The sequence below is a fragment of the Toxorhynchites rutilus genome, chromosome 3, assembly GCF_029784135.1.
Source record: "Toxorhynchites rutilus septentrionalis strain SRP chromosome 3, ASM2978413v1, whole genome shotgun sequence".
Classification (NCBI taxonomy): domain Eukaryota; kingdom Metazoa; phylum Arthropoda; class Insecta; order Diptera; family Culicidae; genus Toxorhynchites; species Toxorhynchites rutilus.
In genome coordinates, this window is record NC_073746.1 from 269,762,176 (window position 1) to 269,787,641 (window position 25,466).

The 25,466-nt window shown below is 39.7% G+C and overlaps 1 protein-coding gene across 4 annotated transcripts in view; it reads left to right on the top strand.

Annotated features, from left to right (window-relative positions):
- The window catches only part of LOC129775527 (neuropeptides capa receptor), a 237,546-nt gene that overhangs the window by 41,225 nt on the left and 170,855 nt on the right, over positions 1-25,466 (top strand). The gene's annotated exons all lie outside the window — the stretch shown is intronic.

Consider the following 25,466-nt stretch of genomic DNA (forward strand, 5'->3'; position numbering starts at 1 on the left):
CACATTCGTTGCTCCCAGGAAACAACTCGAATGGAACAGATATAAAACAATGTTTATTCCTCCGTTTCGTGTTTTATTATGAGAAATCTCTTGATCCGATTACATTGATTCTAGCACTGAAACATTCGTGTCGGCTCCGGGGCGCACAGATTGAATCCTGTTGAGTCATCATAAGGGGGAGGGGGGCCGGAAATGGAACGTACACAGTATCCTAAATTTATGAGGGTTTATTTTGAGCAAGTGCCGTTTCATCACTTTATCACTCCGATCTGACGTAAGCCCAAGTGAAATTATGGGAAACTTCGGAAGAGCCAAAGCAGCTTCGGAGGACCCATTTCGGAATCAGATTGAATTAAAGAAGATCAATTATACCGCTTTCGCGAATTATTGAAGTCATTAAAACTGTTCTCTCTGTAATATTTGTTTGAAAGCAGAGAAAATATGCTGGTGGTTTTCAGGAAATCATTCCACTATATTCCGAGCTATGAAATCGCTGAAACGGATACACAGGCTTATTGAGTTTTATCAATGACAAACTTTATTATCAAATATTGTATTAATTTTGATAATTAAATTAAACAATCAAAACAAAACAATCTGTTAAATTCATTGCCATTTTTCACTACAGCTAAAATTCCAAAATTCAAAATTTTATAAAACAGTGAGCTTCTGTGATTAAAATAATAATTATAACGATATACATAAATTGTTTATTGAATTCAAATCAATCAATTGTTTCGGTCACCGTTCAATGTGGACCTTTAAATATGCTTCAAAAGCCACACTATTCTTACGTATAAGCGTATCTGTACAAACGCCGTTTGGTTTTGCCTTTGGTGTGAATGCTACGCCTGAGGATTCTTGAAATAAATTTAATTTTCATCCCTACTATGCGAGAATAATTTATTGTCTTTATTATTATTATTGTCTTTATTATTATTTATTCATCATTTGACATCAAGGTCTTTATGAAACTTACTACATAAATTAAAATGGACACGCGGAAAATAAACGTTGACGAAATGTACAAGTAGACACATTAAAATCAAACAAATTGTATGCTACATGAAGACGTCTACAAACAAAATTAATTGGATCGTGTGAGCCATATCGGGTATTCCTGCGTGTAGCTTGGATAATTTGCCTAGATCGCAGAACTCGTTCAGGTGCATATATGCGCATGCGACCCAGTAGCTCAGAACTGTCAATTTCAGCCCGTAGCCAATATGCAACAGCGCGCATCGATCCTCATAAGGTGGGAGATTCATCGGGTCACGCCAAGGCAGGTTATTCAGTGCCCGCCTCACAAATCTCCTTTGCACGGACTCAATTCTCGCAATCCACACTGCTTCAAATGGACACCAAACGACAGATGCATACTCCAGAATTGGCCTGACTAGCGAACAGTAGAGCGCACGCAAACACAAGGGATCAACAAAACCTTCGGCGACTTTTAAGGTAAACCCTAATTGACGATTGGCTTTATCAATTATAGCTGTGTATTGCAGTTTGAAAGAGAGTCGATAATCCAATAACACTCCAAGATCCTTAACTTTCTCGATGCGTTCAAGTAGTTCTCCACGAATGGTGTAGTTGTATATGATAAGCCTTTTACATCTCCGGAAGGTTATAATCGAACATTTAGCGACACTCACTTCGAGAAAGTTTATAGTGCACCAATACACAAAACGATCCAAGAGCTCCTGCAGCTCTCTGCAGTCAACTTCGTTTTGAACAATAAGAAAAATTTTAAGATCGTCAGCATAAATCAGTAGCCCACCGTTTCGCAGAGGAGTTACCACATCATTGAAGTACAGTGTGAACAGCAATGGACCTAGATTACTGCCTTGTGGTACACCAGAACGTGGCGAGAAAAGTGCCGATTCACAGGATCCAGTTTTGACGCAAAGTTGCCTGTTGCGCAGATACGAATGAAGCCAGTTGCACATTCTCTCCGAAACTCCGAGTCGAAATAGTTTAGTCAGTAGGATTTCGTGATTTACGGTGTCGAAAGCAGCTTTGATATCCGTGTACACTGCATCCACCTGTAATCCGTCGTCCATCGCACCGATGCAAGTCGAAGTGAATTCGCAAAGATTACTCTCTACTGATCGCTTTGGATAAAATCCGTGCTGGAAAGCACTAATGTAGCTTCTGCATGAACTAAACAAGACAGCATTCACAATAGATTCTAGACGTTTTGATCCCGCCGACAACGATGTTATGCCACGGTAGTTCGAGATGTCGGTTTTGTCGCCCTTCTTGAACATAGGAATCATATATGACGATTTCCAGACAGTCGGAAGTTTTTGTTGTTGGAGAGAGCGATTGAAAATAATTTGAAGAGGTCGTAGTACCAAGGTCTTGCATCTCTTAAAAACGCAAGAGGGAATCTTATCCGGCCCGGGATTGTAGGAGAACTTGATTTTATTTATCGCAGACTCTACCATCTCTTCGGTAATTTCGAAAACGTCGAAATCAATAACGTCTCTAAGGGTTCCATTGATCGCTGTTGTCTTTTCGTCCTCAGTAGGAATACTATCCACGAAAACACTTTTAAAATGTTGCGCGAATAGGTCGCACTTTGCTTGTGGAGTTTTGACCGACGAATCTCCAAGATGCATAACGGTTGGCAGCCCGAACTCTTTGCGTTTAGAATTTACAAAACTCCAGAACCGTTTTGGATTTCGGCGAAGATCGTCCTGTCTTCTCTTAACGTAACGTTTGTATAGAAAGCGATTGTATCCACGATATATTCGACTGGCCTCATTGAATTGACGTTTAAGGATGGGACATCTTTGGCGGCAGAAAAGTTTCCAAAATTTGACGCGCCTTTTGCGTAGTGTTCGAAGACGATCATTAGACCATGCGGGATTTCTTGGTGGTCTGCTACGTGGCACAGTCTGTGTTATGCAACTCATAAGAATATGGTTGAAGCTGTTGGTGGCACTATCGACATCAAGGGATTGGAAAACTTCCGACCAATCTACTTGTGATAGTAATTGGTTCAGAGCGTCGTAATCAGCTCGGCGGAAGTCGAGTCTTTCGAAGTCATAAGCTTCTTCATACTGGACAGGCGGTTTGCATTCCACAGAATAAATTAAGGCAGGATGATAGCGATCAATCGGAACTATCGGTTCCCGGGTGACGGATACGGAACCGTTGCTCACGAGCGTGCCATTCGAGAAGATGAGGTCAAGTATACGATTCGAGCAATTGCGAATCAAGTTGTGTTGTCGCAGTGCATGAAATGATATATTGTCGAGGAGAACTTGGCTGGCCATATTGATACATGACTGCGACGGATCCACAGAAGCATATTCTCCGTTGTTCGTTTCTAACCAAACCAAGCGTGGTTGATTGAAATCGCCAAGCAGAACCACAGTGATTACACCCGTCTGGGTTCTAAATACCTCAGATACTGCATCAAAATGAAGTTGCACAAAAGAGCTATCCTGACTTCTATCTGGGGGTATGTAAAAAAAGCACCAATCAAAATATCACCTCCTACTACCGATACTTTTACCCATAACTGCTCCATAGTTATGACATTACTATAACGGACAGCTGCAGAGCCATACACCTGCTTCACTGCGATTAACACCCCTCCACCACGTCGACGGATGCTGTTAGTGTCACAGCGATCTACTCGAAACACTCTGTAATTACTGCTGAACAGCTGTGCAGATTGGATACAATCGTCGAGCCAAGTTTCGGTGAAGACATATATATCATAGTCCAGTTCAGCAGTAGCGAGGAACACCAGGTCAATTTTTGTCCTCAGGCCACGAACGTTCTGATAATAAATCCGAAGCGCAAGAACCAAATCGTTATTCACTGTCAGCACAGGCTGAAAGGCTATTTCATCGACCACAGCCGCAGGGGCAGGACGACTTTCAGGATATGGTAAAACGAGGCTACGAGGTGTCAATAAATCCGCATCATCGAAACGATGGTTAGGCCTGGAACGCGGAAGCGAATTAGGGCAGAAATTCTTTCCAGCGCATTTATACTTGCCGAATATATGTTGTCGGGAGACCCCATTTCCAACCATGATCTCAGGACCAGGACGACAGCGATGGCTGGAACAACACGATGGCGCGACTGGATCGGGTGGAGTTGAGGTTCCCTTAGTACTGGGGGCAGTGCGTCCTGGTGATGCAGAGAAGGTAGTAATGGTGGATATTCGGCTCCTCACACTAGTCTCGTATCGTTTTGGTCCAATGTCGTCGTAGAGTTGTTCTGAGTTCTCGTGTCGTCCGGAATTGGCTGATGTTCCGTATGGATGCGTACAATCGGCGGGGAGTTTTTTGAGCGATCCTCAAATTCTCTAAAGAGAATATTTTGAGGCCAGGAATCAGAACGAAGTGCAGCATTCTTCATAGTGTTGATGACGCCAACTTTGAATGACACGAATCTCATGGTCGATAGGTCTCTACCTTTGGGCACTAATTTAACCACTCTCGGGATGTATTGATCGTTGTTCATGTTTAGACAATTTCGAACCAAGTCGCTGATCTCCTGTTCTGTAGTAGCTGGATCAAACGCCGAGAGGTACAACCAAAACAAGTCATCGTTGACTTGGATTGTTTTTATAATTTCGTTGGTACTCTTTTTGGATCCTCTATTGATGGCAGGTGCAGTGCTCAGATTGGGATCGGACTCACCAATAGAGATCCTTCTGCGTTTCGGCGTGTAAGATTTCTTCGCTGCATCACCAATGGGTGTCTTAGGCTGAGAATCAACTTTGGCAGCAAGCGTGTTTACCGCGTCATTAAGCTTGGCCATCTCTACTTTTAGCGAGTCAATAACTTTTGCATCCGTAGATCCGCTAGAGTCGTCGCATCGAGTAGTCATTCTTCTGAAGTGGTTCTGAAGATCGGCACATGCATCGCACATCCAGAGCAGGTTTCTCTTTTGTAGTTTTAAAATGTCAAGTACGGGATAATCGACATTTACACACAGTGTGGAAAGACGCGGCACAGTAACCGCGGCAGATGATGCGGTCCGCGTCAGAAGTAACCTTTCTGCAGCGTGGGCAAGTCATAGTTTTGTGCAAATATGCAGCTACTAACGCCAAGAGTATGTTGCAAAGTCTCACTATACGACGGTGAAAACAGGTTCCAGAAGCGCCTACGGTTATGCTGCACTCAAGACGAATGAGCTTTCAGTGATCCGTGAAGATGCAAACGCTAGAGATGTTGAGCTTAGGAGCGATCGTTGATTTGTTATCCAGCAGATGTCGCTTCAGGACAAAAAATCGGCGTGGAAAGTAGTGTGTCTATTATTTTGTTTCACTAACAAAAGCTCAAAACACTCGCGAAAAATGTAAATGTATAACAACGGTATATCGAATAAATGCACAAACGAATGTTTTTCAGACGTGGGGCACTTCTGGAGAATATGAACACGGTAACGATGTTAAAAATCATAAAAAACACAGCTTAGAGGCGAATGAACTGCAAAGTTTAAAGCCTCTTAAAAACAAAGAAAGAAGAAGTAAAAAACACAAAAAATTATGTCAGATCTTTATACCACATATTGTACTTTTTTTCAAAAATTCATAACTTTTGAACTACTCAACCGATACAGATGATCGACATATCCAATTAATGAGCTATTCTTATTTGATAAAATGTTATACTCGCTAAAAAAATGGATTTTGTTTTCGTGATTATTGATTGTATTTGTTTTTTATAGTTTACATGGTCGGAACCGAGGGCGCCATGTTTTTTTTATACCTTTTCTCAAAAGCTAAGTTTTTTTACACAACATATCCAAAAATCAGAGAAGTGTTTTTTTTTATTTTTGAGCTATGATTTTTCAAAATTAACTTGTGTTCAGTCTTCGTTCAAAAATCCTATGCGACTCGACTAGATATACGCGACTAGAACCCAGTTTTCAAAGCAAGACCAGCTCTTTGACTTCAATTTAATAGGTCGATTATCTGAATCGATCCAGTCGTTCAAAAGATATGAATTTTTGAAAAAAAAAGGCATTTTTGTAGAAAGAGGATAGATTTTATTTTTCCCTAAATGTAAATGGGAACCCTAATGAAAAAAAAAATTAAAAATACGGGCCCTAATTTTGCGATAAGATTGAGTGTATTATTAGGGATAAGGTCTAGAATACGCGAGAACTCATCGGAAGTGCATACGCGAGTGCAAGTCGGAAGAAATTTCTTTGACGAAAAATCCTTAGCCAGAACGTGAATCGAACCCTCCCCTGGCATGATAATGCGTGACGCTAACCTCTCAACCACGGGAACACAACGCAATTCAACAGTCCACAACAACAAATGAAGTGTGCCGCATTCATGAATAGAAACTGTCCCAGTCCCACTCCGTTTCTCTGGTAGATTTTTACCAAAATAAAATTTACCGTACAGTATCTTTACTTTAACGGTATTAACGTCTCGTGAGAGACGCACCACGCTAGATATGGGGTGCAGACTAGGGGGGCGTTGCTGATTAACGGTCAGCTGCATCCCAATAGGAAGTATCCCGTGTCGGGCACACGTACAAAGCATTGAAGACTGCAACATCCCAATTATGAGAACACTTTAATACTAACCTCGAGCAACTCGCGAGTAATCGGTTACATATTACTAACATAGTTGTAAGCAAACATTGTCAAAAGATTGAACTCCCGGCCTCGTTAGGCTGACGCCATATGAGCCTTAATAAAAATATATATTTTGGATGAAAAAAAAACGTCTCGTGAAGCTCTAGCCCTAATTTTTGATATACAACTAACTTACTAAAAAAATATATTTCTTGAACCACTTCATTCTCTTGACTTATTCAGACTAACTTACAACGATTGGCACTGCCTTTTATGTGGGGGATATCAGAATAAAACTGACACCCCCAGATTTTCCCAGTTCGAATTTTTTTGCAAATTTTCCAATGACACCTGTACACACACATTTTCAAGAATTTCGCTAGTGGAATTCAAATGTTTTATTCGGAAATTTTTGGAAAATTCGAAACTTTTGACGTAGAACTACGTCTTTCATTGAGGGTACCAAATCACAAAGCAGGTCATGTTGTGATGAAAAAAAGTTGACGATAATAGCTGTTTTTACCGCGAACGGATTTTGACGGTTTGGGATACCAAACGAATCGGAAATTTCCTAATATTTGTTTGTTATGCTATATATTCCCCTGGTGTGTAAATAATTGATGAAAACTAGAGGCATTTTCATTTTCCCATACATTTGTTCTGCTCATTTGCGAGCTTCCCTACCCGTGCCGTCAATAACGAGCAACTTTTCGGCGAATAACGAAGGGGAATGATTTTAAATCTCCGGGAACAAAGAAAAGAAGATGAAGAAGAACGAAGGGGAATATTTTCCTGGAGCATAAATATTGGATCTCAGTGTCGTTCTAGATATGATACAATAAACATCGCTTGTTCTTCCTTGTTTTGCGTCATCACATGTCTTCGTTTCGGACTGAGCTGTGGACGCGACCAAATAACTTACTCGCTGATGTCTCTGGTATGCAATCATTACATCAAACTGAGGTCATTCTATTAAGGTTCTGAACTACTTCTGAACTGCACAATTGTGTGGGGAATCATCAAACTAGACTATCATCGGATCGCCAAGAAAATGATTGTTCAGGAATGACCGTAGTAAAACTATCTCCACCAAGGATGACAGCAAAGCTAATCGAGACCGGTAATATCAACAGAAAGGGATTCTGTTGAGAAGAACGCAAAACGAAGATAAGGGTGTGTATATTTAGTTGTTTTAAGCCATCAATATATGGATATTTGTGTGCGTAAGCGCGTGCTTTATAACCCGTACATACAAATAGTACATCTTCGCTACGCTGAAATTGTAGTTGTATCCATTTGTTTCTGCTCCAGTTTTTTTGATGCTGTGATGGACGATTGTTTGGTGATCCAAATTATGCAGCCGTGATGATAAATATAAACAAGGAGGGGAAATAGCGGGAAGAAATTTTTCGTTACTCCAAGCAGTTAACATCGCTTGTTTTCCGTCGTCATAAGGGCTTTATTGGTGCCTTTGACATTGCATCAACTGACGCTCTGGCGTCAGGTTGTGCGCCAAATAATTATTAGGGGAATACTAAATTTGACCATCGTGAATGTTGTTCTGGAATGTTATGAGTTATGTTGGTTCGCGTGCCAGTCGCAAAACTGCTTTCAAATAGGGTTGCACTTGCGCTAATCTTGATCCAAATGAAGCAATGCTACTCTTTTCGATATTATTGAGATTAGCAGAATGAACTTCATTTCGTTTATTTAGTCACCAAGAAAGTAAATGTCGTTCTAAAATTTTGTATGTTATTTGGTTTCGCTTGCCAGTAGCAATACATTCTCCACTAAGGATGACAGCTGCGCTTATCTCGAGCATGAGAAATTAATTAAACTTTTTTTGAGGCCAGTAATATTAACTGAAAAGTTTCTTTTGAGAATAGCCCAAAATGATTGAATGTGTTTATATTCTTAGTCGCTTCAACCCACCAATGCATGGCTCTGTACATTGTATTGTTCTGCTAGGGCAATAATGAATCATCAATTAACTATCGTCAACTGATTCTACAATAAAAAAAATTTCGGAGTGACCATACTATTCTGCTTAACAGTTATTTCTAAAATTTCGCTGCATTTTAAAATAATATTCGATTTTTCATAATATCTCTTGGGTGATTTTACGGTTTTCAAAAAACTGAAACTTTGACTGTTGTGCGACACTAGACGGATTTCGCGCCAACTCGTCAATGGGCTTGGCATGACCCTCTCAGAACTTATTGAAACTTTATGGGCGTGAAGACCTTACCTAATTGAGCAACTTGGCATACTTAGTTTTCCGAAAATTTATCTAGACTAACATATGGAAAGGGCTAAATATTTTTGGTCATTTTTTTATAATTTTTTTTTACTCGAAAATGGTAAGTCCTACAAAAAAGTGATCTAAGGATGAGTTCGAGGAAAATCATTGAATATTCAGAAAAAACACTGAAATTTTTTTTTCAAATTCCACATTTTCAAAAACTGAAAGTCGATTTGCTCAAAATGGTCATCTCAGATGCTACATTTGTAATCCTTGCAAAACCTGGAGATCACGGCTTGACTCATGTTGCTAAATAATGTCACACTTTTCTTTGTTTAATTCTGATGATTACGCAGAAACGAAATTATGCTATTTCTTTCCTGTCACTAGACATTTGCCGCCGACCACGACTGGTAATTTTCAAACAACCGCAGAGCCACTTTATTCATCCGTTAGGTATCTATACAATCCATTTATTATTATCATATCGACCGTGACTTGCAGTGACTCTTAATAGATACCTAAATCTACAACAACTATTCGTTCGAGAGCTGTCATTGCTCTCTGAATTGAAACATATTGTATTTGACTACAAAAACAAGCTGAAAACTGTACTTTAGCATCCAAGGGTCACCATGAATCCATTTCTACCTGTTATTGATTTTTTGTATAACAGTAAACCAAACCAAACTCTAACCAAAATAGAAAATTTTGGAGAAAGAATCTTGAAAAATTTTTTGTTAGTATCTTTTTCTGAAAATTCAATTATTTTTCTAAAACTCTTCCACAGGACACTTTTTTGTAGGAATTACCATTTTCGAGTAAACAAATTTTATAAAAAAAATGATCAAAAATATTTAGCCCTTTCCATATGTTGGTCTAGATGAATTTTCGGAAAACTCAGTATGCCAATTTGCTTTATTAAGTAAGGTCTTCATGCCCAGAAAGTTTAATTGAGTTCTGAGAGAGTCGTGCCAACATCTAGCCGAGTTGGCCCGAAATCCGTCACTAGCAATGTACTGGAAAAAAGGTAATGAAGATAGTGGAGTTTCGAGCGACATAACATGCGCTGTCATAACTATTTCTCAAATAGTGACGTCAGTCGTTGTGTTTATCTTTGATTGCCCACCGCATCCATGTGAAAATATATGGAAGTAATTTATCAATTAGAAAGTTGATGGGTCCGAGCCTAGGGGCACGGACGGGATCTTGACATAGGACTGTGATTGTGTGTAGTAATTGCATTTAAATTGAGTTTTTCATTGTTCAAAATCTGTATTTTTTTCTCGTTTGATACATCAAATGGATGCCCTGGAAAAACAGTTTCCTGTATGTACTTGTATTCTTTAAACAGGTTAGATGACATAACGTGGTAGAATTCGGTACCGCATTCTGTTCCAAAATGTTCACAAAAATACCATTAACCCTTTCATTACGGTAGTGTGCTCCGCCGAAGTGCTACCCCTGTACGGAGCACTGCGCCGAAAAGTATGCACATTCGCACTGGTGTGATCGAAGAGCAGTATGAATTTCATGTCGTCTAAAGAGGACGCTCGTACACGTCGCGCGGTTGTCGTCTATAAACGACGCTCGTAACGAAAGGGTTAAAGCCATTACTACCTTTTTCTTCTGTTTATTCAATCATGCAGAAGAAGACAAAGAGTCATCATGTATCATTTTGAAACACAAGTCTAAATAGTTAAGACCTACATAAATAGAAGCCTGAGTCAAATCAATCTATGACTACAAAAATATATAATATTATAGATAAAAATAGCATTATCTCCTTCGTTACCACGTTGTCCGGAACATTGTTTGTAATAACTTTATATTCCTGTAAGATCGCGACTACTCAAGCTATCATAATCTGATTTACGTGGGTATACTTCATCTTCTAAATCAGCAGCCATTTAAATACATTTATTGCATTTTTACATAATCAAACAACATACTCGATATTATGACATCCTGGACCACAACTATACAAATTGTTAGTAGTGAGACCGATACGATAACAACATGAATTGAGCACAAATTGATTGGACAACATACAATATAATATAAAATTAATGCCTATTAATACGGTAAATGGAGAAAAATTCATTTTACACATCAACTCACATTTTGAGCTAACGCCCGAATTTAGGCAAAAAGATTGCTCGTTGCATAGGGGTGGAAGCGAGTGGATAGTGCAATCGAAAGAAGTCATACCCAATTAAATCGTCAAATTGTTAACTTGTTTTACTATATTCACTGTTCATGTTTCAAGCAAAAAAATCTGAATAAATTTCCTGTCTAATGATATATAACACAAAATATGTCGCAATAACCATTTTGAGTAATATGCATTTGAAAACTCTTAATAAATCGTTACGCTGAATATAAGATTAGCGTGCAGTGAATATTTGTGAAATCACATCGAAAAAGACGAATGAAAGTAATATTTCTATGTGTCATTTTCTCTCCCCCACGTTCATAGAAACAAATAGGCCACGATACAATTGTCATCTGTTAAAAAACAAATAGTTGAACGATTTCATGAGAATTTTGGCTCCAATTATTATGCAACCGTGAGAACTTTCAACATTGTTTTGTTTCTTCCATATATTAGGCTGTCAAAAAAGTCCTGCGGTATTTCCGCGAGATGTCGTTGTAAGCGCGTAGTTCTAGTTGTTTTTATTGTATCGATTCGTACTATAGCTTGTTGGAAAGGTATTTTTGCGCGCTATAATATAGTCCTTGACAGTGTTTTGTTTGGTTAAGTCGTTCGTGAGTTATAGTGTCGCAAATATGGAGCAAAATAAAGAGAAAATCCGACATATTTTACAGTACTACTATGACAAAGGCAAAAATGTATCTCAAGCTGCCAATAAAATGTGTGCAGTTTATGGACCCGATACAGTTTCCATTTCCACCGCACAACGATGGTTTCAACGTTTTCGTTCTGGTGTAAAGGTCGTCGAAGATGCGCCACGTTCCGGAAGGCCTGTCGTCGAAAATTGCGACAAAATCGCTGAATTAGCCGAGAAAGACCGGCATAGTAGCAGCCGTAGCATCGGCCAAGAGCTGGGGATAAGTCATCAAACCGTTATTAACCATTTGAAGAAGCTTGGATTCACAAAGAAGCTCGATGTATGGGTGCCACACACGTTGACGCAAAAAAACATCTTTGACCGTATCGACGCATGTGAATCGCTACTGAATCGCAACAAAATCGACCCGTTTCTGAAGCGGATGGTGACTGGCGATGAAAAGTGGGTCACTTACGACAACGTGAAGCGCAAACGGTCGTGGTCGAAGCCCGCTGAAGCGGCTCAGACGGTGACCAAGCCCTCATTAACGGCCAGGAAGGTTCTGCTGTGTGTTTGGTGGGATTGTCAAGGAATAATCTATTATGAGCTGCTTCCCTATGGCCAAACGCTCAATTCGGACCTGTACTGCCAACAGCTGGACCGCTTGAAGGTAGCACTCATGAAGAAGAGGCCATCTTTGATAAACAGAGGCCGCATTGTCTTCCAGCAGGACAACGCCAGGCCACACACTTCTTTGGTGACTCACCAGAAGCTCCGGGAACTCGGATGGGAGGTTCTTTTGCATCCGCCGTATAGTCCGGACCTTGCACCAAGTGACTACCACCTGTTTTTGTCCATGGCGAACGAGCTAGGTAGTCAGAAGTTAGCTACAAAAGAGGCCTGTGAAAATTGGCTATCCTAGTTTTTGCCAATAAGGAAGCGAGCTTCTATAACAGGGGTATTATGAAGTTGGCATCTCGTTGGGAACAAGTCATCGAACAAAACGGCGCATATTTGACTTAAAACAGATAATTGTAACTAATTTTATGAACAAATGAAAATTCAAAAAAAATACCGCAGGACTTTTTTGACAGCCTAATACATTCCATATTGAATGCAAATAATTATGACTCGATATTTTGCTTGCCAATACAGATATACTTCGCCTACTGCTCCACCTCGATATGTACCTCATTGCGTCACAAGTAAATAAAGTCCGATTGAGCTGAAATTTTTCATAGGGATTTTTTTTCGCAAGAATCAATATTTTGCAGGAAATCGTTTTCGAAAATTCGAATGTCATTTTTTCCCATTTTTTTGGCACTCTAATGTGCATAATATGCAACAAGGCAAAAATTGAAAATTAACATTTTTCTCTTAAATATTTTTATGTTATTCTCGCAGCAGGTCTTTCTATGGCAATCCGTTATCCTCAGTTAAGTAATAGTAATAACTCATCAACCTAAAGTATTTCCAAAACTTCTGAAGCATTCGCACCCTCGACAGTCGAAAACGAATTTTCATCATCGTGGAAATATGTGTTTGGATGCAAAACAATGTTGATTATACCACCGTCGATCAGGGCCTCAAACTCCACATCTTCATCTTTAGTACCTCGTTCCAAGCAAAAGGCCGAGCAAATCATAGTTATTTTACGTTTACCGAGAGATTTTCTTTTAATTTTTTTATGATTCGATTATCCGGAATGAAAAAAAATCAACATTCCGGATAATCGAGTCCGACCTGTATTGTGCAAATGCTCTTGATGGGGGCTGAATGGAAGGCGTAGCAAGAACAATTCGGGGCTCAAGGTGTTAAGCAAAAATTGATGTAAATATAAGGAAGAATAAACACAAACATCGGACTAACTCTCTCGGGAAATATAATGTAGTAGGGTAAATGATATTGGTTTGTCCGATTTAGGGTGTTTCCACGCAACTAGTAAATGCAAATCGATATTTCTTCATGAAAATCACATATAATCAATACGAATTTGGGTTTGTTGGAAAGGCTCAAGTTTCTAGTTGCTAGTAGTTGTTTCTAGTTTTAAGTAAATGTTGCATTGTTTAAGTTTACTGTCATCATATCGATCCATTAATAATTTAGGCTTTCTTCAGAATATTACGCGAAGGACACCGTAAACAAAACAAACAAACTGCAGCGCGCCAAGCGGTTGCCATAGAAATCAAATCAACATGAGTGAATCAAACAACTCTTGATCAGAATTGAGATCATCTAAATGCTATAGTTACATTGTTTAGCTATGTAAATCTGATACAAATGATGAGCAAGCATGATGTTTACAATGTTTGTAAGTATTATAATCCAGAAAAGGTCTTAATACGTACCAAATAATCATCTATTGATTCATTAAAAGTTAGCTCAAATGAGGGGCCTTTGACACCAATAGAAGGTGGATTTTACAATCCGTAAAAATATACTATAAAACAACTGTAAATAATAAAAAAGACAATTTTATTTATATGTTTTGAAACATTCGAATACCTGATTTGACACAGGTGCGCTGAATTGGAGCATTCAAAAAAGTGGACAAACCATAATCATATTTTCGACTGAACAAACCAAAATCATTTACCTTAATCACAGACAAATGAACCCAGCGGTTGCTGCGCTAGCTGTTTATCTCATAGCTTGCAAATCTATCATGGATCGTCTAGTCAAACGTAAATCCACTGTCTGTTTCTTAAGTGGATATACACTGAATAATCTAAACGGCTAACTGGTTTGTGTCCTGCAGGTACATAAAATTACGAGAAGATCAACACACCAATGGCGATTCCCCATCACTCGTCTCTATATAATGGCGGGTTTACATTAGGGAGATCTATAGCTATAGATGGATTTATTCACGTGAAAATAGGTGTAAACGGGTAAGAATAAATATGATACACTTATTCGAGGTATATATAACTTGAATAAATTAAGCATATGTAAACGCTTGGGAATTTCTCACTGGTGAGAAATCACTAAAGTTGGATGCAGTTCTACTTCAGGTGAATAAATTCATCGAAAATATGAATATAATCATTATAGAAGTTCTCGCTAGTGTAAACGGTTGATGCGATTTCTATAAATCTCATCATATTTCTTCACATGAATATATCACTAGTCTAAACCCACCCTAATGCTTTTCGCAGCGCTGTGATGGTCGAATCTGAAGTTCTACTGCATAAATATTTATCCTCATCTTTCTTCCAACCCGCGGGTCATATTTATCTGCAGCGTTTGAAAAAAACCCCCGGTGGATCGAAGAAAAACAAAACCAGACAATCGATAATCTTTTCCCTAACAAATTCCGTTTTGGGGGATTTTCTGCCTCGAAAGTAGTCTTATCGGGCAAGATTCCCTTCCGAAAAACTCCGTGTTTCCGGCGAATAGAGGATTTCGTGCTAAATCCGCAATGTTGGTGAATCCACGCGTTGAATATTTTCGCAGTCGGCAACCAACCGATGCGAGCCCAACATTCCGTTAATTTAAAATCCTATCAGCCTGTCCGAATAGCTGAGCTCATTTAATAAGCTACATCGTTGATCCGTGAATAAAATTAATATCATTTTGCGAATATTTGCCCAACGCATTGGTCACTGACGAGCGACGGCCCAATTCAATAAACTCGACATGTAAATTCTAGTATTCGTAACGACCGATGGATGATTATATTGAACTGAATAGCTCCACCATTTCGACAATTTCGCATCAGGATCTGAAACGAGAGTAGGGTCGGTTCTGGGTATAGGAGAATGTTTTATATTCAAAATATTGTGTGAGTGGTCCTGTCATCCTCGAATCGTGTTGGTGGAAAATCTGCTCTCGGAAGGTTGGGATTACCGTTTGCCAAAGAACGAAATTAGTGTGGGAAATTAAAACAAGATCGGGGGAGTGCAAGGTTTGTCCATTCCCAAATGAATATTAAATGGACCTGGGACGAGCTTAAATTGCTGGGATTATTCGATTCAATTTACTACATTCATTTTGTAAGTGCTTTGGGTAGTTTGCGAATTATTTAATAAAATTAGAAATATCTTGCTGCAAGGAACATTGTTCCTTCCGATTTCTCAATTCATAATGCGTTCCACATAATTAAGGTGTGTGGTTGTTTAATTGTTGTTCGTTCCCAAAAAAGATCAAAATGCGGTCCAATATCCGTATCCTAACCGTGTGCCTACGGTTCCACGCAATCACATCCCCTCTTTGGGGGGGCAAACGCGAAACGACCTCATTTCGATTCTGGAGAGCTTTCTTCCGAATTATGCTAATTTACACAGATGCTGGGTGACACATGTTGGGGCTACGACGCTCCGGCTGGGATTATGTGATCTTACGAAAAGTCTCTCTCTAGAGTTTGTATGTTGAAATATGAATTTCCCTTTCTACGGAACGGCAGTGGAATGTGATATCCGGTATACTATTTTTGAACAGTAACGCTCCAACGATGTAATGTGAAGCAAGTAATGTAGAAGAATTCAAAAACATCTTTGTGAATTCACGCTATCAAGAAACAACTGCATAGGGCGTGAATAAAAAGTATTACCAGTAAATCGGACAGAATGGTTAATCATATTTCTTTTCGATATTCATTTTAATTATTGTTTTTCCATTTCCATATACCTAGTTCTATATTCTCAGGAAGTGAAATTTATACGTTGAGGCGCAAACACATTTTAAGTATGCAGGACAATCTTTGGTTGATGTATAGAATAACATAGCTATCGATGGATATTCCGTCAAAGCAGAATATATTGAGTCCGCAAATCGATGAATCGGAATTAGTACGATATTAAGACGAGTGGTTTGCTCGTCACGTACGGACATCCCTGTACCTTTTGCAAGTAGTATAATGTGCCGACTTAGAAGTAGTTACTTTTGTGAAAATCAACATCAATTTATACCAGCCCATGTTCCTCTTAGCGAAACGCCAGTTGGTTTGAAAAAACCAATCCCAACAGATGTGAGCATTAATTTTTCATCTCCGTTTGTTCAAAATTCTATGAACTTGTCGAAAGTTATTCCGAAGTCACTACTTGCATACAAGGAACTTCCGTATGAACAATTAATTACGACCTGGGCAGATGTGTGATTTTTATGTTGGTATTTTCATTACTTGAAAAAATCTAATGTATAATATTTTTTCTACAAACGACTTTGACTTTGTGTACAGATAATGTTAGCGTTACGAAACATAATGAGGAGGGGGTTTGTCAACCGCATTTTTATCGTTACGTAATTTGTGAACTACGCCTTTTGTACGCGTTTGCATTCCTTGTTGTGTAAATGACGGAGATGAGGCAATCCAAATTACCGTTCTGAATCATATTTCGGACACTTTGTTCTAATATCTTGAATTGCTTGATGCACTGATGATATAACTATAAAATTAATATCACAATTGCTTCTTTAGAGTAATCCCTTGGTTTTACTATCACTTCATCTAAGAATTACATTTGAATTATTACATAGTAGGAAAAAAATCCATCCAAAATCCAAAATCTACTCATAATCGTTTGTGTTTGACGTTTGCTTAGCGTGAGCACGTAGAATTTACCCCTTCACCAATATTTAAATTTCTCTCGTGTTTCATCAGTTCTCATCGTCGTTATCAGGTTACTGTGATTGCTTGGTAAATGTTTCGCAGTTGACTATAAAATATAATGAAGTGTAATGTAATTTTCGTTAAAAAAAATTACAAAATAAAGTGTCCGAAATTTGATTTTTTTTATAAATGGTGTCCGAAGTTTGATTCTTATTCGCTTGATTTGAAAAGCATTTTATTCGATGATTTTTTAATGTTTTCCATCAAATAGGTACCAAAGTAGAAAGCTTAAAAGCATATTGAACTAATTTATTAAAAATATAAACCAAATAATACCTGTGCATAGAGCTGAGATCTGTTTTCTGCATCATATGCCTTAAGTATCCGAAATATGATTCAGAACGGTATTTGGTCGGTATTTCTTTGACGTAGAACTACGTCTTTCAGGAAGGGTGCCAAATCAGAAAACAGGTCACGTTTTTATGAAATAAAGTTAACGTTAATAACTATTTTCACTGTGAACGAGTTCTCATGATCTGCATAACAATCGAATCGGAAACTCTCTAATATTTGGTTGATATGCTATACATTACAATTCGCTAATCTCTAAGCGGTTTAAATTCATGAAAACACGTGGATTCACCAACATTGCGGGATTAGCACGGAATCCTCTATTCGCCGGAAACACGGAGTTTTTCGGAAAGGAATCTTGCCTGATAAGACTACTTTCGGGGCAGAAAATCCTCCAAAACGGAATTTGGTTTTGTTTTTATTCGATCCACCGGGTTTTTTTTCAAACGTTGCAGATAAATATGACCCGCGGGTTGGAAGAAAGATGAGGATAAATATTTATGCAGTAGAACTTCAGATTCGACCATCACAGCGCTGCGAAAGGCATTATACTGAGTAAATCGACCTAGAGAGGAGCGATGGGGAATCGCCATTGGTGTGTAGATCTTTTCGTAATTTTATGTACCTGCAGGACACAAACCCGATAGCCATTTAGATTATTCAGTGTATATCCACTTAAGAAACAGACAGTGGATTTACGTTTGACTAGACGATCCATGATAGATTTGCAAGCTATGAGATAAGCAGCTAACGCAGCAACCGCTGGGTTCATTTGTCTATGATTAAGGTAAATGATTTTGGTTTGTCCAGTCGAAAATATGATTATGGTTTGTCCACTTTTTTGAATGGTTCAATTCAGCGCACCTGTGTCAAATCAGGTATTCGAATGTTTCAAAACATATCAATAAAATTGTCTTTTTTATTATTTACAGTAGTTTTATAGTATATTTTTACGGATTCACATGTTTTAAAGGATTGTAAAATCCACCTTCTATTGGTGTCAATGCGCCCCTCATTCGAGCTAACTTTTAATCAATCAACAGATGATTATTTGGTACGTATTCAAACCTTTTCTGGATTATAACACTTACAAGTATTGTAAACATCATGCTTGCACATCATTTGTATCAGATTTACATAGCTAAACCATGTAATTAATGCATGCAGATGACCTCAATTCTGATCATGAGTTGTCCGATTCACTAATGTTGGTTTGTCCACATGATTTCTACGGCAACCGCTTGGCGCGCTGCAGTTTGTTTTGTTTATGGTGTCCTTATAATATTCTGAAGAAAGCCTAAATTATGAATGGGTCAATATGATGACAGTAAACTTAAACAATGATAAATGCAACATCCACTTGAAAATTCGAAATTTTTCATTTAAAAATTATGGTTTCTAAAACCAAACCATGATCAGAGGTGGACAAACCATGATTATAATTTCTCTTTGAGGAAAATCGTTAAAAAACATAAAAATATGAATGATTTCAATGCCTTATGGCAGTATTAGCAACTAGAAACTTGGGGCTTTTCAACTTCCTTTTTTCCATACCTTTGTTCTGCAGATTTGTGTGCTAACCGTACCCGTATTTCGAATGCTTATAACTCGAACAATTCCTAACAGATCGGAAAGATTTTTGCATCAATTGATAAGAAATATTTCTACGCATCTATCACAATTAATAAAATGTTATTTTACATGAGATGAACAATTGAATAACTGTAAAATGTCAAGCGTTACCTAAACGCCCTAACTGCCAAGTTTTGAATGACCCGATTTACGGTTTTCCCAACACAGACTTCAAAATCGATGTACCTTTGGAAATCCGCTTTGCAAATATACATGCAAGTCGGGGGTATTTTTCTTCCTACCGAGCTGTTATTCCCTAAAACGGACTTCAAAATCAATGTACCTGGGAGAATCCGCTTTGTCAAAAAATGCAAGTCGAGGGTATTTTTTCCCACTGAGCTGTTTTTCCCTTACACGGACTTTAAAATGAATGTGCCTGGGGGAATCCACTTTCCAAATGCATGCAAGTCGGGGGTATTATTTGGTGTTGAGTACTTTTGTATTCGTTTGCCGTTGTGCAGACCGGAATATGCATCCCTAATACGTACTTTTGAACAGAGAAGCCTGGGAAAATCGCCATTTCAGATACTAGAGATGAATGAACTTTCGCTGTTCGAGAACTACATAAACATGAGATGTGCATTAATTTCAGAGGGAAATGTAAAATTCAAAAAATATTTGGTGCCAAATGTCTTAAAATTACATGGAACATCGAGATCTACTGTCATTTCGAAAAAAAATTGTCAAAAATTGACACTCTGGGACTGGTATTTTTTTCGAATACGAGGCAAAACGTATTATTTTGGGTACCAATAAAAATACGTATCTCGATTTTTCACGTTGATTTGCACGATAATATAGCCAATGCAAAATATTAGTTTAATTGGACGTGAAAGCTTTTTTGAAAAGTGAAAAGTTTTTTTTTTAAACCGCAAAAAAATTCGAAATGACAGTAGATCTCGACGTTCCATGCATTTTTAAGACATTTGGCATCAAAAAACATTTTTTTAAACCGCCGATTTCTCTGAAACGGGAGGGTGATTTTTTGATTTTTAAAAACTATGGTTGGGCTATACCTAATATATAACCGCAAGGTTGACGTAGGACTAGCGTTGGTGGACTTCCAAAATATGTGAACGGAAGAATAGCTAAAATTTCAAAAAGTTACCCCATACCAAATGTTCGAGGGGTCGATTTTTTCCAAATCAAAGACGTAGTCCCACGTCAAAAGTTATTTCCTCAGCTTTTTCTGAATAACGTCAATAAATATAAACATATCTCCATAGAAACCATAGAAACCACAAAATTCTAAACGTTTCAAGGGTTCCACCAAAAGATAGACATTTAAAAAGCCATTGGGTATTTCGCTCAGAAGGTTGCACTTGAATTAAAATCGTACATTAACCCTCTGACGGGTACTGGCAACTATATTGCCACAAAAAAAATTCTTTCCGCTGCACTTGGAATATTATTTCAATGTTTTACTTAGCCAAAATCTTCTAAAGGTATCTGGCAATACTCCAACTTTTTTGGGCTGCTACAAATGTACGATATTAATTTGGGAGTCATTTTTATGTATCAAAACCACGATTGTAGAGTGCCGGAAGAAAATTCTGTTGAAATTCGTTGAAAATGCAACGAGTTGAAAAGTTTTTCACTGTAAACGTACTACAGGTCGGACTCGATTATGCGGAATTTTAGACTTGATTATCCGGAGTATTTTATTTTCACAGTTATTTATGAAAAATTCAAATCCAACATGGCCGCCACAACAAGATGGCGCTATATATATTTCTTTCACAACCCCGTCAATATGGGTATCAAATGAAAGGGCTTGACTAGTAGAATACAATTATTTATGAACAATGCAAATCCAAAGTGGCGGCCACTACAGAATGGCGGATTTCATATTTTCTCAGAACCCCATCAATATGGTTATCAAATGAAAGGGCTTGACTAGTAGAACACAGTTATTTATGAAAAATGCAAATCCGAAATAGCGCCATATTTTTTTTCAAAGCACCATCAATATGGGTAATAAATGAAAGTTCTCGACTGGTAGAACACAGTAGATCATGAAAAATCCAAATCCAAGATGACCGCAATTCCCAAATAAACAATTACTTTTTCATGGTTCCATTCAACTTGTCCTGTTTGTATGTATGCTTGAGTGTTTGTAGGATTGTCTCGCTTTAATAGAAAATTGAACCCGTTCCTGTTGACAGATTGATCTGAAATATGGAACATACTTTTAATTCTACTGTCATTATAAAACTAAGTATTCCATGATCCTGAAAAATTCAATTTGGCCACCGCTAAAAAATTACTGCATGGCTTGACTTGGAGAATACACTACACTATGAACAACATAAATTTGAAAAGGTCGCCGCCACAAAAAGGTCGACCTAGAACACATAATTTGGTCCTTCGAGCCGGATCGCGGGAATATCCGTCGTGAACCGTACAGTTTTTATCCATCGCTGTCGCGCGTTCTGGCATTATCGCCTGCATTCGTCAATCCGCAAAACAGTGAGTGATCCGTTCCATGATGGATAAACTTAACCGTGAGAGAAAATCACTTGATCCACGGCTCAAGCGTGTGTCCGATATGGTGGCAAAATTAGAGCCTGAAACGGCTGAAGAAACCGAGGTAGAAACAGAACTCGATGTTCTCGGTGATATTTGGAATGCCTATTGTTCAGTGCACAAACGAATTTTGGACATAAGTGATAGCGAAGAATTGTACGATGATGCTGTTCAGCATCAGTGCCGCGTAGAAAAGGTGTACATTTCGTTAAAAAATCGGTTGTCGAGAGTGTTAAAAGTTCTGAAAAATCACGATAATAACATGGCTGACCGATCGTCGTCACATAGTGCTATAATCAACCAACTCTCACAGCAACATGCCGAGTTGCTGAATGGACAGAATGGCTTCTGGAGCGAACACGTCAACCATTGTTCACAATGATGCCGTCATGCCACTGACGGATCTGAAATTGCCACGTATGAACTTGCCTGCGTTTAGTGGAAACTATTTAGAATGGCAGTCATTCATCGACCTCTTTAAGAGCATGGTCGATCAAAATCCATCGCTGAAAGATAGTCAGAAATTATACTTCCTCAAAACCAATCTCACCGGTGAGGCTGCATTGCTCATTTCTCATCTAAAGATCGAAGATGCAAATTACGGTCCAGCTTTGCAAAAGCTCCAATCACGCTTCGATAAACCACTCGAGATAGCTCACAAACACATCGAACGCTTTCTCAATGAACCAGCCCTGACAGCACCGTCTGCTCATGGATCGCGTTCGCTTCACGACGTCTCCGACGAGGTTGTTCGAGCCCTCCAAGCCATGCAACCGCGATACTTGGTTATTATTCATCCTCATTCAGAAATAGGATCACGAAACCAAGCAGCTTTGGTACCAGAAGGTTACTGACATGCCCGAAGGGAACATAACACTGAAGATGTTTCTCGCTTTCATCGATTCACATAGTTTCGCTCTGCAATCTGCGCAACCTCTTAAGCCGCGAACAATTGTGTCCAAGCCACCTGTGAAGCCACCGTACAGAGGAACAACAACATTCGTTGCCACCAACATTTCTTCAAATTGCAACGTCCGTTCCAAATCAGCTCATCCGCTTTACCAGTGCGGTAAATTTGTTCATATGAGCTCAGCGGAGAAGCTTTCCCTTATCGACTCGCAAATGCTGTGTCGCAATTGCTTAAAAGATCATCGTGGTGAATCGTGCAGATCCGGGAATTGTAGGAAATGTGGCTTACTCCAACACACTCTGCTGCACGCTGCCCTCACGCCAACATCGCATGCTGTCCCCAATAGTGGTAGTCTGGCCGCACAATCACTGATTTCGGCCCTCTATGCTCCCACAGATTTCGATGCTTCCAACGTACTCCTCGCCACAGTGGCCATCAACGCACTGGACAAGCAAGGACGGCCACATGCATGTCGCGCTGTGCTTGATTTCGCATCTCAAGTAAGTTTTATCAGCCAGAGTTTTTGCAACGAACTTGGTCTCGAGTTGCAAGAAGCTGATATGAACCTTGAAGGTACCTCGGTTACACCTGCGCATGCAGACAAATGCGTGCCAATCGTCATAACATCTCGATGTACGGACTATCGCACCACAGTTCCGTGTATGGTGTTAGAAAGAATCACTAAAACGCTTCCTGTTAAACCAGCGAACATTGACGGTTGGCCCATGCCGCATTCAATCAACCTTGCCGACCCAGTGTTTCACCGTTCAAGTAAAATCAGCGTGCTCCTCGGCATTGAATTGTTCTTCCAGTTGCTTGAGCCTGGAAAGATCATTCTGAGTCCTGATGGCGATCTACCAACCTTCCAGAACAACAAGCTAGGTTGGGTGGTTGCTGGTCGCTTTTTTTTTTTTTTTTATCTGTATTATAGTGATTTTCAACTCATTTGGCTGGTTCGTCACTTGTACTTCCATTTTTGGAAGAATGTCGGGAGTGAGAATTGAACTCGTGACCTTCAGCGTGAGAGGCATGGATGTTACCACTACGCCAGATCGCCTCCACTTGCTGGTCGCTATCGTGAACCCACCATCTCACCATACACGAAGTCTTCGACGTGTTTGTTGACCGTCTCTGACGATAACCTCAATCAACAGTTGCGTAGATTTTGGGAGTTGGAGGAATGGTGCACATCTACGCCCCACTTCAGCGAGGAGGTAAAATCATGTGAAGATCACTTTCACAAACACACCACTCGTGACGACACTGGAAAATTTATTGTTCGCTTGCCGTTCCTATATCCCCCAAGTCAACTTGGAGACTCCAGACAAACAGCCGAAAAGCGTATGTTTCAAATCGAGAGGAAATTGCAAAGAAACCCGCACCTGGAACAGGAGTACCATGCATTTCTTCGGGAATATTGTGAACTTGGTCACATGACACTTGCCGAAGAATCATCTCCGAGAGTTGCCGTGTACCTCCCCCATCACTGTGTGGTTAAGGAGAATAGCTCCACCACGAAATGTCGCGTCGTGTTTGATGCCTCAGCCAAGATCACCACTGGCAAGTCACTGAATGATATGCTGATGTGTGGTCCCGTTCTGCAAGACTCAATAGTCGACATTCTTCTCCGATTCCGATTCCCGTCCGTTGTAATTATCGGTGACATTAAACAAATGTATCGCATGATCCAAATCCACGAAGCGGATCCTTTGGCGATGGTCTTGCGACGACGTAGTAAAAGAATATCGCCTAAACACCGTCACTTACGGGACGAAAAGTGCCTTATATCTGGCAACAAAATGTGTGCAGCAGTTATTGCAGTATCCATCGTAAGCAGTATCCAGTAGCAGTAGGAAAAGCGGAGAAAAACACGTATGTGGACGACATCTTAACGGGTGCTGAATCTGAAAAGGAAGCAGCTTTATTACGTCAACAATTGACAACCATTTTCGCTTCCGGAGGCTTCCATCTACGGAAGTGGGCATCGAATAATGCAGCTGTCCTCAATGACATCCCAACGGAAGACAGAGAGGTGAAATCATCCATCGAGATCAACGAGTCCCGCACCATCAAGGCCCTCGGCATCCACTGGCAGCCACGCAGCGACGAGTTCCAGTTCTCCAACACACCGAACAAGATCCTTCAGCCCACAAAGCGGATCATGCTCTCGCAAATCGCCAGCATATTCGACCCTCTTAGATTGCTGGCTCCAATCATCGTCAGAGCGAAGCTGATCCTGCAGCAGTTGTGGGAACTGAGGGTGGACTGTGGGATGAAACTCTCCCCGGTGAGTTTGTTTAACATTGGTTTTCATTTGAACAAAGCCTTTCCGATCTCAATTACTTACAGGTACCTCGACGAGTAATCGGCGTTCGAAAGGCGATCAGAATCTATCTGCACGGCTTCAGTGATACGTCAGAGCGAGCCATGGGTGCGTGCGTCTACATTCGAGCTGCTAACGAAGGAGGAAACACATCATCACATCTGCTGTGCGCAAAATCTAAATTGGCGCCTATCGGAAATGGACGGACCACGTTACCTCGCCTGGAGCTGTGTGCGGCGGCGATTTTGGCCCGCCTGATGGCGAGCGTTATCGCGGCAATCTCAACCCCTTTCATCGAAATACGAGCTTATTCGGACTTCACAGTGGCACTAGCATGGATTTATGGCGGTGCGTCGAGATGGAAGACGTTTGTTGCCAACCGCGTGGCTGAAATCACCACATTACTTCCGGCAATCAACTGGCAGCAAATGGACACCAACAACAATCCTGCAGACTTGATCTCGCGCGGTGCTCTACCTGCGCAAATTATTAACAATTCTCTCAGGTGGCACGGACCATGCTAGATAAGCACAACCAGTGACCACGTATCATCACAAGTCCTTCCCGCGCTCGAC